Raw genomic sequence first — 15907 nt, 5'->3', positions numbered from 1 at the left:
TCTGAGGCGCCACCAGCCAAACGCTGTTGGTGTTTTGGTGTCCGTTCCTTCAAACTTGACCACCACCTCCTTCCCCTGAGTTTGGACTCTCCTCTATTGGCAGAGATGGGCAGTTCACGGCCACGTGATGGCCCTTACCCTCCACAAATCATGATACTCGATGGTGCGATGTTGAAAGCCTTCTCTTGAGAACTGGAAACAAGGCAAGGATTGTACCTAAAACCAGAGATGGTGTAATAAGACGAAAAAAAAAGGGGGGTGGGTGGGGGGAGGAATGGAATGGAAGAAACAAAACACCCATTATTCATTTATTCATGGATACTCTGATTATCTTCGTAGAAAATAAGCTATAAGCGATCTGAATTACCAAGCTTAATAAACTTCGCAATAAAAAATGAAATTATTTAAAAGCAAATCTACTTCTATGCACCCGTAATGAAGAATTAGAAATAAAACATTTGTGGGGCGCCTGGGTGGCGCAGTCGGTTAAGCGTCCGACTTCAGCCAGGTCACGATCTTGCGGTCCGCGAGTTCGAGCCCCGCGTCAGGCTCTGGGCTGATGGCTCAGAGCCTGGAGCCTGTTTCCGATTCTGTGTCTCCCTCTCTCTCTGCCCCTCCCCCGTTCATGCTCTGTCTCTCTCTGTCCCAAAAATAAATAAACGTTGAAAAAAAAAATTAAAAAAAAAAAAGAAATAAAACATTTGAAAAGATGTTATTTAAAATAGTAACAAAGGGGCGCCTGGGGGCCTTAGTCCCTTAAGCGTCCGACTCTTGATTTCTGCTCAGGTCATGATCTCTCGGTTCGTGAGTTCGAGCCCTGAGTCGGGCTCTGTTTCCGACAGTGTGGACCCTCTTGGGATTCTCTCTCTCCCTCTCTCTCTCTGCCCCTCCCTGCTTGCACACTTCGCATTTTCTAGCACGTTACCAAAATGGCGTCACACTTTGTGTGCTCTTTCTCGTCTCGCTTCCTTCGCTCAGCGGAAATGTTTTCCCCTGGTCTGGTCATCTGTGTTCTTTCCAGTGTTTGGCTATGACCACGCTTCTGTGAACAGTCACGCACGAATCTTTGGCTACGTACTTTCATTTCTCTCGGGTAAATACCCGCCAGTGGGATGACTGGATCAAAATGGTTGCGGCATTTTACATGCCGGCCAAGAGCGTTGGCGTCCCGGCTAGCAGCTGCTGCGCTCCGCATGCTTGTCGACGCTTGGTGTGCTCAGCCGTCCTGAGGTTGGCTGTTCTAACGGGTGTGCAACTATCTTAGGCGGTTTTCATCGCACTGTGGCTTGGGTTTGCATTTCTGCAATGACTAGAAATACCGCACACCTTGACATGCGCTTGATATCGCTGGAACCTCTCTCCCAGCATCATTTCCTGGTATAGGTTCAAGGTAGAGTTGGCCGAAAGAAGAACTATTGAGTGGCATTCGGGAGGTGGAAGTGAAGCGGCAGCCGTGACTGTCTGAAAGTCCTTGTGACATACAGACACCAGATATCAGCAGATCCCAACTTACCTGGGTTCTCCCCTGTTGTGTCCAGGTTTCCTTCCCAACTGCCAGCCCCATCCATCACCAGTAGCCCCAGGGCCTTCACCAGACACTTGCCTGAGGACCTACAGAAGTGGTAATTTTCCACCAGGTTTTCCCCAGCCCCTTCCTGGCGCCATCCCAGTGGCTGGATGTGCTCCGCTTCCCAGATTCCCCTTCATCTCTGTTTCCACCTTGCCACGCCTTACGAAGGCTCCAGAGTGACTGTTCTTTGGTCCTCCAACTCCCTCTCCTGGACCGTTCCTTCTACCGGCTCATCACAGAACTGTGCAAGGTCTTCTTTCCATAACAATTCCCTTCTTCAAAAATACTTGCGGTGATTCAGCTGCTCCGATTGAATACTGACCGGCACGTCTCAGTGGGTTTATTTTTTTTAAAACTTTTTCATTCATGTATGAAACATACAAACATGCGCAGATCGTCAGCGTTCATCTTTCTGAGTGACAAAAAATGAATACACCTGTTGCAACCCTGCAACCAGAGTCTGAGAAATAGAACAGTATTCAGAGGTGGATGGAAATGAGATGCCAGGAGTAATATAGAAGTAGCTCTTCCCTGAGTGTACGTGTTCGTATTGCCTCAACTTTTGAATTACTTTACTGTTTTACATTTCAAAAAAAAAAAAAAACCTGCAACAAGTATAAGGAGATAAATCTAAAGACAAATGTAAACAAAACCCCAAACCCTAATGGTGTAGCATATCGGTCACATGGCCCCAAAGAAGAAAACATTCTCAGTGCTATATATTCTAAGGGGGAGGAAAAAAAGAGACATTGAACCACGTGAGACGTTGAACTGCACTTGATTGGGTACAAGTTACAAAACCTATTTTTGAGCAGATGAGTAAATATATTGATATTTGGAGGAACCAGAGGTCTAACTGTGGGGCACAGGGGACATTACTATGGAATAGAGGAAGGGAAGGAAGAACCATAGAGAGGGATTGGGATTGTAAGCAGCAGGGTGAATACACACACTGACGCACACACACACGTGCATACACATTTCCTAACGCTGCCCTCTCAGAGGGGCTAGAACCAACGACTCAGTTCCAATGAGCACTCCTAATGCTTGTATCGTGGTTATTAAACACCCTCAAAGGGAACCAGGAACCCTGGGAGAAATGGCTGATTCCAGGGCTGGGCAGGAAACCTAAGAGGTGAACTATGTAGCATGTTGTTCCGGAAGGTGAGAGAGCGCTCAAAAACTGGTGAGTACGTGTGGACAGAACATAGGGCTAGCTTGAAGAGGCTCGGCGTTAGCTCAAGTGGGGACAATTTGAGAATCAAAAGAGATAAAGATAGGACTATGTTATAGCTCATTATTAAAGAATCCATGAATCCACGTTAATACCGTTTTTTACATTTTAGATGGGGAAAGGAAAACAGCTTTTTACCAAAAGAAGCCAACTAATACAAGTAAAAGGACAGATAGAAATATAAAATCACCATTTTATAACCATCAGGGTAACAACCGAGTTAAGTAAGAATCACTAATGGTTGCTAAGCATGCAAGGTGAAAATTGTTGGGGAACAGGATATAGAAAAATCTGTCCACCATCGTTTTAACTGAATAATCAAATTCAACCTCATCAATAGTGGAGTAAAGTGACATCACCCTTGAGGTAATGCATGGACATAAGATAAACATATATAACATAAACATAATATAAATATAAATATAATAGGGAGCGCCTGGGTGGCTCAGTCGGTTAAGCATCCGACTTTAGCTCACTCAGGTCATAATCTCAACATTCATGGGTTCGAGCCCTGCGTCGGGCCCTGTGCTGACGGCTCAGAGCCTGGAGCCTGCTTCAGATTCTGTGTCTCCCTCTCTCTCTGCCCGCCACCTGCTCCTGCTCTGTCTCTCTCTGTCTCTCAAAAATAAATAAAACTTAAAAAAATAATAAATATAAATATAACATAAAACCTGAGAAGGACTCAATATCACCTATGTGGTCATTTTATCAAAATACTGAACTTTAAATGATGAGGAAACAATCAGATAAAACCTTCTCTCCAAAAGTAACCCACTATTCTAATTTTTTAACACATTTTTGGCCTGTGAACTTCACATACTCTTGCCCCCAGTGTTACATTGGTGAGATCCAGCCATGCTGTCCTATGTGTGTTGACCTCCGGGACGGTTCTGTCCATCACCCAGCTTGGACGCTTCAAAACTGTCCATTACCTGAAAGAAAATAGAAGAGTGGAGAACTATTCTGGGTTAAAGCAATCTAAAACCACGTGACAACCACATGCAGTGCATGAAACTTGACTGGACCTTATGTTGGAAATAAAAGACAACTATCAGTGACTTTATTGGGACAATTGAGAAATCTAGACTATGGATTGCATAATAAATTATTGGATCACATCGTTGATAAGCCTCCTGAGGGTGTCGTGATTATGCGGACTGCCTTTCTTCTCAGAAAATCCATGTTGAAATATTTAAGGGTGCCAGGATGTCTTTGATGAACTTTCTAATGAATCAGAAAAACCTCTCACACATACACAGAAAGAAAGAGAGCGTGGGCACGAGAGCAAAGGTGGCAAAATGTTAACGATTGGTGACCCAGGCAGAGTATTAACATTTTCATTATTGTGGTGCCTGGGTGGCTCAGTCGGTGAAGCATATGACTCTTGATTTTGGCTCATGAGGGTCAGGATCTTGCGGTTCATGCATCCGAACCCCGCATCAGGCTCTGTGCTGACAGTGCAGAGCCTGCTTGGGATTCTCTCTCTTCCTCCCTCCCTCCCTCTCTCTCTCTCTGTCCCTCCCTCACTCGTGCGTTCTCTCTCCCACTCTCTCCAAAATAAATAAACTTAAATTTTTAAAAAAATTTTTCATTGTATTATTTTTATAACTTTCCTATAGCTTTGAGATTTTTCTAAATAAAAAGTTAGATTATGTGCCTATCTTTCTCCCTTTGCTGTTTGTGATATCCAGCCATACTATTGTACGTAAGAAGGGTATTTTTCCTTCCGTTGCCGTATGGCATTCTGCTATATGAATATTCGTTATTTATCTATGCTGTTGAAAAGCTGTTGCCAGCTTGGGGCTATTAGGAGGAAGCAGCTATGAAAATTCCTGTACCTGTCTTTGATGAGCTCACGTATGCGCTTCTGTTAGGAGCACAATTGCTGGGTCATTGGAATGCAACTGTTCTGTTTCAGTAGTTAATGACATACAATTTTCCAAAGGGGTTATATGTACCAATTTATTGGCCATTTGGACAATGTCTAATGTGAAATGCCTACTCCACTCCCATTGTCCTATGGGGTCCTCTGTCTGTTTTCTCACTGATGCGTGGGCATTGTTTTTATATTTGGATACAAGTCCTTTGTTAATTACATGCATTTCAAATCTCTTCTCTTTGACCTTCCGCTTTCTTACAGATGTCCTTTGATGAGCTGAATCCTTAACTATAATGGTCTGATTTATCAATCTTTCCCTTTATGTTTAGGGCTTTCTGTGTTCTCTTTAGTAAATGTTTACATTTGCACCAGACCACAAAGATATTCTTTTAAGGTTTCTTCTAGAAGCATATTGTTTCGTTGTTTACATTCAGAGCTACAGTCTACCAGGAACTGATTTTGGTGTAGGGGGTGAGAATCTATGCCTTTTCCACATGGTTATCCAACTAACCCAGCCCCGCTCATTGGAAAAACTATTCTTTCCCTCACTACTCTGTGCACTGAATTTGTCATAAATCAGGTCCCCATTATCTCACTACTTTCGATGTCTTTAATTTTTTTCAGTGATGGTTTATAGCTTTCTATAGAGAGACATTGTACGCCTTTGATTATTTTTTTCCCTCGTAGTTGGTTTTTTGTATGTTATTGGAAATAGAATTGTTTGCAATTTTTCTAACTTTTAAATTTCTGCCATGTAGAAATAGGATTGATTTTTGTATTTTCATATTTGTATTTGTATTTGTATTTTTGTATCTAGTGACCCGGCAAATTCACTTAATTCCAACGGTTCATCCGTATATTCTTTTTTTTAAATTTTTTTTTCAACGTTTATTTATTTTTGAGACAGAGAGAGACAGAGCATGAACGGGGGAGGGGCAGAGAGAGAGGGAGACACAGAATCGGAAACAGGCTCCAGGCTCTGAGCCATCAGCCCAGAGCCTGACGCGGGGCTCGAACTCACGGACCGCGAGATCGTGACCTGGCTAAAATCGGATGCTTAACCGACTGCGCCACCCAGGCGCCCCCATCGTATATTCTTTTGGATTTTCTACACACACAATACTATCAACTGTGATTAATGACAGTCTTATTTCTTCCTTTCTTATTCTTTATGCTTTTTATTCCCCCTTTTTTTTTTCTCCTTATTGCACCAGCCAGGACCTTGGAAACCTAGCTGAATAGAAGCGATAACTCTGCATGTCATTTCCTCTTTCCCAATCTCAAAGGAAAACTTTCCAGTATCTCCTCATTAAATGTGATGCTTACCATGACAGTCTTCTAACACCCTATATCAGATTAATAACATTGCCTTCCATGGAGGGCTGAATAATGGCCTCCAAAGATATCAAGTCCTAATCCTTGAAACCTGTAAATGTCAGCTTATATGGAAAAAAGGGTCTTTGCAGATGCGGTTGAGGACCTTGAATGGGGAGATTATCCTGGATAATCTGGGTGGCCCTAAATGCAATTGCAAGAGAGAGGCAGAAGAAGATCTGACACAGACAAAAGAGGAGAAGGCAATATGGACACAGACATGGAGGCGAAGTTTGGAGGGACAGACCCACAAACCAAGGAATGCAGACACGAGAAGCTGGAAGACGCAAGGAGTGGATTCTCCCCCGGGAGCCTGCTGACACCTTCATTTCAGCCCAGTGAAACTGACTTTGGACTTCTGGTCTACGGAAGTGCAAAATAATGAATGTGGGTTGTTTTAAGCCATCAAGCCTGTGATTATTTGTGATAGCAGCCATAAGAAACTACACCACCTGTGAATAGTACGCCAAGTATTTTTTAATCCTGAAGAGATGTTGAGTTTTTCAAATGTTATTTCTGCATCTATTAGGATGATGGTGTGATTCTCCTCCTTTACCCAGTTAATGTGATGAATTGTATAGATTTTCAAATGTGAAATTCACCGTTGATTCCTGGAATCAATCTCACTGGTCATGATGTTTTATCCTTTTAGATATTCTCAGATTCACCTAGTTCGTAAGAAAGATCAGCCTCTACTATTCCGTTCTTACCTTTTCAGATTTAAATATCAGCGTTATCCTGGCCTCATAAAATATGTTGGGAAGTATCCCTTATTTTTCTAATTCTCTGGAAGGCTGTATATACGTGTAGTATTCATTCTTCCTTACATTTGGAAGAAGAGTTCACCAGGGAAGCCATCTGAGCCTCAAGTTTTCCTTCTAGGAAAGTCTCTAGTTAGAAAGTCTATTCAATAGGTAAGAAAATATTCGACTTTCTATTCCTTCTTGGTCAGTTTTTATAAATTGTGTTTTTCAAGCATTTTGACATTTTTCTGGAAAATTGCATCTAGTTTTTCAGATGTCTTGGCATAAAGTTGTTCACAATATTCCTCTTATGTCTCTTTGCTGTCTTCAGGACCTGAACTAATCTTTCACTTGTCTTTTTTTTTTTTTTTTTAAGTAGGCTTCACACCGTATGTGCAGCTTGCACCCTGACCCTGAAATCTACCGACTGAGCCAGCCAGGGACCCCTCCTTTGTCATCCTTCGTATCACCCATAAGTACCTTCGTTCTTTGTCTCTTGATCACTCTTGCTAATGGCTTATCGATTTTGTTAGTTTTTTCACGGATCAACTTGGCTTTGTGGATGTTGTCTGTGAACGTTTGTTTTGCGTTCTTTATGAATTCATTTTTTTACATTGGGGGGTTTAACTTATTGTCCTTTTTCTAATTTCTTGAACTCATTACTTATAGTATTGATTTCCCAGCCTTGCTTCTTTTAAGGATTTCAATTTCTAACTCGGTGTGATTTGAGCTGTAAACTACAAACTTTGCCTATGTTCTATTTTCATAATCATCCACTTCGAAATCTTTTCTGGTTTCTCTTTTTTTTTTCTTCTTTATTCATTTTATTTTTTATTTTTTAAAATTTACATCCAAATTAGTTAGCATCTAGTGCAACAATGGTTTCAGGAGTGGATTCCTTAGTGCCCCTTACCCATTTAGCCCATCCCGCCTCCCACAACCCCTCCAGCAACCCTCAGTTTGTTCTCCATATTTATGAGTCTCTTCTGTTTTGTCCCCCTCCCTGTTTTTATATTATTTTTGTTTCCCTTCCTTTATGTTCATCTGTTTTGTCTCTTAAAGTCCTCATATGAGTGAAGTCATATGATATCTGTCTTTCTCCGACTAATTTCACTTAGCATAATACCCTCCAGTTCCATCCACGAATCTTTTCTGATTTCTATGTGTTATTTAGAAGCGTGTTGTCTAGGGGCGCCCGGGTGGCTCAGTCGGTTGAGCGTCCGACTTTAGCTCAGGTCATGATCCCACAGCTCGTGAGTTTGAACCGCACGTTGGACCCTGTGCTGACAGCTCGGAGCCTGGAGCCTGCTTTGGATTCTGTGTTTCCCTCTCTCTCTCTCTGCCCCTCCCCAGCTTGCACTCTCTCTCTCTCTCTCTCTCTCTCTCAAAAAATAAACATTAAAAAAAAAATCAGAGGCACATTGTCTAATTTTCCATCCCCCCCATGCTTCAGACATTCTAGTTCCTGTCTAGAATGTTCCTCGCCCCACCTTGTCGTCCTAGCAAACTCCTATCGACCCTTCGCTATTGCTTCAGGAAGCCTTCCCTGTCCCCCAGGCAAGAGGTAGCACTCCTTTATTCTGCTGGGTTTTGTTTCCATACTGATCCTGCTGTCATTGGTGACGTGCACGTCCGACTCTCGCTGGACGGGAGCTCCTTTTAGGCAAAGACATCTTTCATCCCTGTGCCAAACCCTGAGCAGTTTTTGTTGAACAAATGCACTTGTGTGCCTGTTTTCCTAGGACAGTTTTAATTTCAGATATTCCCTTTTATCCATAGGAATCTATAAATTGTCCCAGATTTTTCGACGTCTAGGGCCTGAATCACACCTCCCAGGCTCCCTCTTAGCACCAAAAGGGACGTGAAAGTCCTTTGTTATACGAAAAACCCTGGGGCTTTGGTTTAGGGAATATGGTCCCCTTGATTATATAGTCTTCATGCCCAACACCAGGCTAAGGACCTGCGAGGTACCCAGTATGGACTTGTTGGCTAATGTCTGCTGATTGGGCTTTGTCCCTGGCCAAGCTGGAAATAACTCAGTGCCCCTATAAAATATTCCTCATGTCAGCTGACTCGCCTTTGATGTGACAGGGTCCCCCCTCCCCAAGCCCTGAAAGCCATTAGGCAGTGTTGTATTCGTTACGAGGTCATCCGAAATTGATGACTCAATGGTCAGCCTTATAAAACTTCAAAATCTCTCATAAAAATGAGTCAGAATCTAGTAATAAGCTTGTTTCTATTATAATTAATAATGTCACTGCTGGGGTGGGCCGTGTTCTGCACAGTAAGTGTTCTTTAATGTACATGGTGAGAAATCTAATGTTCGTAACTATTTTCAAAAGCCGTGGGGAACGTAGTTTTGGGGAAATTCAATAACTTTAGTTATTGAATTTTTTAAGTAAGTCTAAAAGCCAACTCTGATGCTTGTTTCATATAAGTCTGGATTTTTCCATATTTGGAGTTTGCTTAAAATCAGCAAACATTCTTTTGCTGTACCCTCCTCACCTTTACCAGCGTCAGGTGACTTGACTTCTGCCCCGGGAGAGGCCAGGCCCAGAGCCTTTCCCTTTGTTGAGGAAGCCTGGAATGTCTTCGGGTTCAAGACTTCATTCCTGAGGCTCAAAGCTCTGACCCCATGGAAGACGCAGGGGCCCTGGGATGATGGGTCTCTCTCCAAGCCGTCATCGGCCACTGGAACCCTCAGCGTAGGCAAGTTTTACATTAGCATATGAGAATAACTGAGGCCACGGAAGTTTCTAGAAAGCATGAAGGGCCATCATGGAGGCCAGGGCACTGAATCTTCCTCCACACAGTTGCCACACGCCCACCTTACCCCAGCTCTCGAAAGCCTCCTCAGGAGCTAACCTCCAGGTTGGCTGAGGGTGACGTCATCACGGTTGAAACAGCAACACCAGAGGCCCTGATGCTAGCTCTCTCGAACTGAGGCACGGACCTTCCCACCGCCACAAAAGAGAGGCCCCATTGAGGGGCAATGTTCTCTGGGGGAGCCTTTCCTTCGTCCCCTCTTTTCCCTGGGTGGGAGAAAGGCTTGAGCGAGAAGTCAAGCTTGAACAGACCCCACTTGGGGCCCAGGATGCCTATCCCCGTGCCTGGCCAACTTTCACCCCCAACTCTCGGTATCAATGAGGATAGACTAGGTCAAGCTGTGCTAGCACTCAACCCCCAAATTGTGGGACTTATTCCACCAAAGGTTTGTTTTATGCTCCCGGGACATGTGTACCTGTCAATGTCTCCTAGTCAATGTCTCCTCCCTCCAGGATGCAGGCTAATATTACAGCCACGCTCTCAAATCTCGCTGATCGCCGGAGTGGAGGGAAGGGAATCTTCGGAAAGCCCCAACTTATAATTAAATGTTCGGCCCAGAAATGACAACTCACTGGCCAGACCCAACCAGAAGAGGCCAGGAAACGCAATCCAGCTACGTCCCTCTGGGAAGCCAACTGGAAATATTTGGGGAACAATATTTGGTGATGACTGCCACAACCTTTTTCAAAGGCCTGGGACTGACTTTTAGGCCGTGTGCCTGGTCCCAAGGGAAAACCTTAGGCCTAAGGGTGCAGCTGGAAAAAGGGAGATCCATGCATACTGTTTGTTGTACTTGACCCGGCACAGGAAGTACAACAGGGCCTTCTGGGTGAGTAGCCCTTGCATCTGAACCGTCTGGACCACGTGCTTCAGGCCTCCCCCATCACCTGGGCTGGCGTACGGTCTCATGTTCACCAGTCTCCCCCCTCCTGCTGGGCGAGCTGCAGATGATCAACGACTACCCCAACCGTGGATTTTTCTGGAAGCGTGGAGGTGATGGGAGCGTGGTGATGGGTAATGGACCAGCAGAGAGTGATGAGCTCATGAGACCCTAGCTCATCACACCCGCACGAAAAGATCAGTCAACGTTAATACCAAGTGATGACCTTATGTTCTGTAAACCTACACTCTAGCAAGCAGAGTAGAGGACCCCAGAGGCATAAGAAATAGCCCTTGCTCGCAAGAAGCTTATAATCTATGAGGCAGGTTAGGACGCTATTACCTTGTGTCAGACTTTTTCTCTAACGGCAAATGAATGGTACCAATATTAAGTTAGCAGCTTGGCCAAGGCAGAATTCACTGCAGACGTGACTGGAATGGAAAGGCTTTGTGGGAGAATTAGCCGGTCTGGGGCAGATGAGGGGCTTCACGTGGATAAAAGGGGAAGTGAGGAAAGGCACAGGCATGAAAATCCTCACGCCTGCTCTTTGCACGTGTGTGAATAGACTGCACCATAAAGTTGGAAGTGGAGGGAGAGGTTACAGAAGGTCTTGAATATTAATCTAAGTGTGTGTGTGGGGGGGTCACTTTATACTTTTTGCAAGGAGAGGCTGGAAGGTCAGTGACCAGGGATACTTTGCAGTGGATTCTTTTTTTTTTTTTTTAGTGGCCATGTACCTTTCTCTCTCTCTCTCTCTCTCTCTCTCTCTCTTTAATGTTTATGTATTTTGAAAGAGAGTGTGTTTGTGCACATGAGCAGGGGAGGGGCACAGAAAGAGGGGGAGACAGAATCCCAAGCAAGTTGGCTGCTGGAGCAGAGTCGGACGTGGGGCTTGATCCCAAAACCTGTGAGATCATACATGACCTGAGCCGAAATCCAGAGTTGGAAGCTTAACCGACTGAGCCACCCAGGCGCCCCCACAATGGATTCTTATCTTAGGCAGAAGGTTGGGCCAGTCAATGATTTCCTACACTTGGCTGCACATCAGAACCCCAGCCCCACCCCTCCCTACACCCACCCCTTACTATAAGCTTACTGTATGTTAAAAATAGATCTTCCTTTCTAAAAGTCGCCCCCGCAATACTCAGGACCTACCCCCAGAGATTTTGCTTCAGTCATCTGGGACGGGATCCAGAAATCCGTACCCTTCACAAGCTTTCACGCAGTGACAGCTCGTCTGAGAATCCACTGTGATGGGCAGTTTCTACCTAGAAGTGGCACACATCAAAAGTTGAATTTTTTTATTTTTTATATTAAAAAGATTTTCTCTTAATTTTTAATGGGCATTTATTTTTGAGAGAGAGAGGGAGACACAGAACCCGAGGCAGGCTCCAGGCTCCGGGCTGTCCGCACAGAGCCCGATGCGGGGCTCGAACCCACGAACCGTGAGATCATGACCCGAGCTGAAGCCAGACGCCCAGCCGACTGAGCCCCCCAGGCGCCCCTGGGGAGTTGAATTTTTAAAATCACATTCCTGAAAACTAGTTCCTGTTCCTAGTCCCTTTGTTTCTGTTGTAGGTGCACACTCCCCTCCCCCTGCCCCCCCAGCACCTCCACGCTCTCCCGGAATTTCTGTTCACGTAAACTACACATCCAGTTGGCCGCCACCTCTCACTGCGTATCATTGCCAGCCCTCTCGGTTGCTCCTTCCTTTCTGTTCCCGCTCCTGCGACACTTGGCCAGACATTTCCTCGCCTCACACTCGGACCCCACAGTACCTTCTTCCCAGGCTCATCTCTCACCCCCTCGACCCCTCCCTGTACACACCACCATCGGGTAAGCCTCCCGCTCGGCATGGCACCTGGCTTATTCCCTGCTCAGCCACAGTCACCGAATCCAGCCCCCCAGCCTGCGGAAAGTTGGTCACAGCACGGTTCAGCCTGTCTTCCCTCGTGGCTTCAAGTCTTGGCAAACCGGATCACGTTCCTTCTCAATGTGCCCTGTGCCTTCCTACCCCCCTGTTTTTCTAAGCTGTTCCCTAGCTAACCCTTCTACGACCACCTTCTGGTCTGCAATGCCCTCTGCTTATTAAGATCCAGTTCAGATTTGATCTACTTTATAGGGTCTGCCCTGTTTGAAAAAAGAGAAAACCATATATGTGTATAACACCCCCCCCACACACACACACTTATCTGCCAGTCTTCAGAAATACAAAGATGGATGAGTCCAACCCCCTGTGGGAGCCTTGGCTTTCAACTCTGCTCAGAAGGGGTGTTCTCTATTGGAAGTAAGAACCAAGCGAGTCAGATCCGCTGTCCTGGGAAGAATTCATCCAAGAGACACGCAGGCTGCACCCAGTCCCACACTGCTCACATCCTCTGTGAGGTGAGTAATATATTTCCTGCTGGAAGAGCTGGGACCCCGAGGGGCCATATCACCACCTCTGTTTCCTTGAGAAGGAAGAAGCCCCCACCCCTTCTCCAAGCTAATCCGGGAACTGGCCAAGCCGTGGTCTCATGACAACATGAGCAAGCTCTCTCACACAGCCCAGCACATAGGTCACAGTGAGAGCAGACATAGTGGTCTTCAGTTGGGTGGAAGGAAATTGGCATGAAGGGAAAGCCAGACCCAGGAAAGTTACAGAACAGCCCAGTCCAATGTCCTCATTGTCCGTCTGAGAGGCTGGCTGTCTTGTCTGAAGATCTGTGCCAGCTAATGGCATGACTTTCCAGTCTCTGGCTCCCACTTCCCCCCGCCTCCCGTAATACTCCAGGGTTCACGTCCCAACCTACACCACGGGCTTGGGCATGTTCCCATGGCTGGTTTTTTGTTTGTTTGTTTTTTTAATGTTTATTTTTATTTTTGAGAGAGAGAGAGAGGGAGAGAGAATGAGTGGGGGAGGGGCAGAGAGAGAGGGGAACAGAGGATTCAAAGGGGGGGGGGTCGCTCCATGCTGAACCTGATGCAGGGCTCGAACTCACAAACCATGAGAGCATGACCTGAGCCGAAGTCCGATGCTCAACCGACGGGGCCACTCAGGTGCCCCTGTTTTGTTTTTGCTTTTTAATCAAGGACTTTACCATGAAACTAACAAACCTTAAGATTCAGATCACCTGCCTTGCACCAGCTCTGCACCTATTTTTTTTTTTTTTTTTTTTTTAGAGAGAGAGAGGATGAGCAGGTAAGGGGCGGAGAGAGAGAGAAGGAGAGAGAATCCCAAGCAGACTCCAAACTGTCAGCACAGAGCCTGATGCAGGGCTTGATCTCACGAGCCCGTGAGATCATGACCTGAGCCAAAATCAAGAGTTGGATGCTTAACTGACTGAGCCACCCAGGCGCCCCCCATACCTACTTTTAAATTTGCAATTTTGTGAAGTTTTTTTCTTAATAATATTCCCGGAATCATTCAAGATTCAAGCCCATAAAACATGGGCCCACCCTGGCAGAGGGAATGTTATTTGGGAGGGGAAGAAATCATGTGGAAGCAAAGCTAGAGGGGAAAAAAAGAAAAAAAAAATATATATATATAGGAAAAGGACCACTGGAAGGTTCAGGAACATTCTCCTACAGTCAGTGGATCGACTACACCCTTTCAGGGATTTACTCCAAAAGGCAAAAGGGTGGCAGGGGCTCCAAGCTGGAGAACCCCTATCCTTCCCCCACCCCATCCCTACATGTGAGAAACAACCTTCAAGAGCTTGGGGCATCCTAAAAGAGCTGGGCTGGCATCCTGAAAAAAGAAATCAGGCTCCGGGAGCAGACTCCTGAGGAAAGCGTCCCCCCCACCCCCACTCCTGGAGAGATTCCATTTCTACACATGAGGAATGCATCCGGGATGACCCCATTCTGTACCATCCAGCGGGGGCTGCTGGGGAGAAAGCAAAGGGCATATGAAGACCCCTGCAGGCTAGACCCCAAAGCCCAGAAGTCTGGACCACGTGGGGCACAGGTTCCCTCTTCAGGAAGAGTCCCGCTTAGAGGGAATTCTGAAAGGAAATGCCTCTTTGTGGCCACATGGGGGCCCCATTCAAAGGCTCCGTCCATTCCCCCCGCCCGGCCTGGGTTTGCCTCTTAAGGAGTTTATTTATTTATTTATTTATTTATTTATTTAATTTTTGTCTCCTTTTTTGTTTAAAAATTCTATTCTCGTTACTACAAAATAAAAACATAAATTGAAAAAAAAAAGTTAGACAATGTGCAAAACCCGCCTGTGGTCTCACTGTTAGAGAAAAACCGCTTAGACTGTTGATATACATGCTTCCAGACTCCTGCGTGTGTTTTTTTCTTTTACACAAAACTGAGATCATTCTGGACAGACTTCTCCTCTTAAAATACCGCGAACATCTTCCCACACCAAGTTCTTCACCAAAATAATTATAAATATGGCATTGTGTTCATTCCATTTAGAAATATTTGTTATAAATAATAAGCACACAACAGAAAGTTCTAAGTGGCTCCCTACCGGGATTTACCCAACTATTTTCCTGTTGTTGGAAGGATTTATTCCATTTCAAACCAAGACAGACGTGAGCTACAGCTGTCCAAATAAATAAATACATCAAAAACCCAAATCGTCTGGCAAGACCTAGAGCAGCAGAGGCGACGTGGCGGATGCCCTGTGGGAGAAGGCACGGGTCTCCTGAAGCTCGAAGGGAGAGCGGCCCTGTAGCCGCGGTCACCCGGCCGGCCGGGCTGGTCCCTGGAGCCGGAGTTTCCTTTTAGTGAGCGAGTCCCTCGGGGTACGTGGGGTCCAGGGCGTGAGGCTCTCAGCAGGATGCAGGTCCGGCTCGGGGTTCAGGGGGTGACTCAACGCGCGCCCCGCCGTAGGCCAGTGGGTCTGGGGGTTCTGGAGGCCAGGGGGGGGGGGTCGGGGGCCAGTGGGTCGGTCGGGCAACGTTGGTGGGTAGGGGGGCTAGGGGGTCGGGGGGTCGGGAGACCTGTGGGTCGGGCAGCGTCAGTGGCCGGGTGGTTCAGGGGGTCCGGAGGCTGGTGGGTCGGCTGGCCCGTGGGTCGGACAGCGTCGGTGGGCGGGTGGATAGGGGGGTCGGAAGGTCGGGGGGGTCAGGAGGCCGGTGGGTCGGCGGGCCGGCGGACCGGTGGATCGGAAGGTCGAGGAGTCGGGAGCGGGGGGCGGGGGGGGTGGGTTCGGGGGTCGGGAGGCCGGTATGTCGGAGGTCAGTGGATCCGGGATAGGGCGGTCGGAGAGTCGGGAGGCCGGTGGGTCGGGTCGTCAGTGGGTCCGGGATCCGGCAGTCTGAGAGTGGGAAGGCCGGTGGGTCGGGTGGTCGGGGGTCGGGAAGCCCGTGGGTCGGGGGCTCGGGGGCTCGGGGAGTCGGGGAGGCGCGAGGCCGGTGGGGCGGGGGGTCTGGGGCTCTAGGGGCCCGCCGGCGGGTGGACCGGT

Source organism: Prionailurus bengalensis, chromosome A2, assembly GCF_016509475.1.
Source record: "Prionailurus bengalensis isolate Pbe53 chromosome A2, Fcat_Pben_1.1_paternal_pri, whole genome shotgun sequence".
In the NCBI taxonomy this organism is placed as follows: domain Eukaryota; kingdom Metazoa; phylum Chordata; class Mammalia; order Carnivora; family Felidae; genus Prionailurus; species Prionailurus bengalensis.
This window is presented reverse-complemented; position numbering follows the sequence as displayed.